Consider the following 2,500-nt stretch of genomic DNA (forward strand, 5'->3'; position numbering starts at 1 on the left):
GTGCGGCAGGTTGCCTCGACCACCATCGGCACACGCTGGGCCCTGGTGCGGGCGGTTGCCTCGACCACCATCGGCACACGCTGGGCCCTGGTGCGGCAGGTTGCCTCGACCACCATCGGCACACGCTGGGCCCTGGTGCGGGCGCTTGCCTCGAGCACCATCGGCACACGCTCGGCCCTGGTGCGGTCGGTTGCCTCGAGCACCATCGGCACACGCTGGGCCCTGGTGCGGCAGGTTGCCTCGACCATCATCGGCAGCCTCGACCACCATCGGCACACGCTGGGCCCTGGTGCGGGCGCTTGCCTCGACCACCTTCGGCACAAGCTCGGCCCTGGTTCGGTCGGTTGCCTCGAGCACCATCGGCACACGTTGGGCCCTGGTGCGGCAGGTTGCCTCGACCACCATCGGCACACGCTGGGCCCTGGTGCGGCAGGTTGCCTCGACCACCATCGGCACACGCTGGGCCCTGGTGCGGGCGGTTGCCTCGACCACCATCGGCACACGCTGGGCCCTGGTGCGGGCGCTTGCCTCGAGCACCATCCGCACACGCTGGGCCCTGGTGCGGCAGGTTGCCTCGAGCACCATCGGCACACGCTGGGCCCTGGTGCGGCAGGTTGCCTCGAGCACCATCGGCACACGCTGGGCCCTGGTGCGGGAGCTTGCCTCGAGCGCCATCGGCACACGCTGGGCCCTGGTGCGGCAGGTTGCCTCGAGCACCATCGGCACACGCTGGGCCCTGGTGCGGTCGGTTGCCTCGAGCACCATCGGCACACGCTGGGCGCTGGTGCGGGCGCTTGCCTCGACCAGCATCGGCACACGCTGGGCCCTGGTGCGGCAGGTTGCCTCGATCACCATCGGCACACGCTGGGCCCTGGTGCGACAGGTTGCCTCGAGCACCATCGGCACACTATCGGCCCTGGTGCGGGCGGTTGCCTCGACCACTGTCGGCACACTATCGGCCCTGGTGCGGGCGGTTGCCTCGACCACTGTCGGCACACTATCGGCCCTGGTGCGGGCGGTTGCCTCGACCACTGTCGGCACACGCTGGGCCCTGGTGCGGGCGCTTGCCTCGAGCACCATCGGCACACGCTGGGCCCTGGTGGGTTTAGGCACATCTTCAAATTTCTGCCGTGCCAATGCCATTTTTATGGCTTGTAAATTCATACAATGGTCCCCTAAGCCTTCACGTGAAGTTTCGTTGGAAGATGACTCGTTTTCTATTTTTCATGATTTTCGAAACTTTTTGCGGTTCGGGATTTTTTAAAATTTTTTTATAAGGATTTTTGGCCCCAAATTTTGTAGGCATGATCCTTCTATTTTTGTTGGCATGCACAAAAAAATTCAGCTAAAAACTCGAAGTAGAGAAGATTTTGTGACCGTTTGAAAAAAGTGTCCCCATTTCAGACACTTTAACGGCTACTGGTAGCAAACCTGTAAAATCTCAAATGCTCTTTAAGGGGGTGTGAATTCTCAGAGGTTTGATGAGGGATAGGGGGCCAACACAAGGCCAAGTACCAGCACCCATCGCACATCATGTGCGCACACCCCCCCGGCCCCCCTCCCAATCGCCGGAACCCCAATGCCGCCGGTCAGGTTCTCCGGCGGTACTCCGGCGATGCTCCGGCGATGCTCCGGCGATGCTGTCCCGAGTGAAAAAAATGCGGCACCAGCACATGCTGGAGCCAAGCATGGGCACCGTGGCTCAAAATCGAACTTCGGCCAAGGCCTCGACCATCAATGGCACACGATGACGCATGGTGATGGCACATGCATCGACCATCATCGGCATAGGCTGCCCTTCGGTACGGGCACTTGCCTCGACCGCCATCGGCACAAGCTGGGCCCTGGTGTGGGTTGTTGCCTCGATCACAATCGGCACATGCTGAGCCTTGGTGCGGGCGGTTGCCTCGAGCACCATCGGCAGACCCTGGGCCCTGGTGCGGCCGGTTGCCCCGATAACCATCGGCACACGCTGGGCCCTGGGGCGGGCGCTTGCCCCCAGCACCATCGGCACACGCTGGGCCCTGGTGCGGGCGGTTCCCTCGACCACCATCGGCACACGTTGGGCCCTGGTCCGGGCGGTTACCCCCAGCACCATCGGCACACGCTGGGCCCTGGTGCGGGCGCTTGCCCCCAGCACCATCGGCACACGCTGGGCCCTGGTGCGGGCGGTTGCCCCCAGCACCATCGGCACACGCAGGGCCCTGGTGCGGGCGGTTGCCCCGAACACCATCGGCACAAGCCGGCCCTTGGTGCGGGCTCCTGGCTCGACCACCATCGGCACACGCTGGGCCCTGGTGCGGGCGGTTGCCTCGAACACCATCGGCACACGCCGGCCCTTGGTGCGGCCGGTTGCCTCGACCACCATCGGCACACGCTCGGCCTTGGTGAGGGCGCTTGCCTCGACCACCATCGGCACACGCTGGGCCCTGGTGCGGGCGGTTGCCTCGACCACCATCGGCACACGCTGGGCCCTGGTGCGGGCGGTTGCCTCGACCAC

This window comes from Durio zibethinus, unplaced genomic scaffold (genome assembly GCF_047325235.1).
Source record: "Durio zibethinus cultivar Kanyao isolate XHJ-2024 unplaced genomic scaffold, ASM4732523v1 HiC_scaffold_388, whole genome shotgun sequence".
Taxonomy (NCBI): domain Eukaryota; kingdom Viridiplantae; phylum Streptophyta; class Magnoliopsida; order Malvales; family Malvaceae; genus Durio; species Durio zibethinus.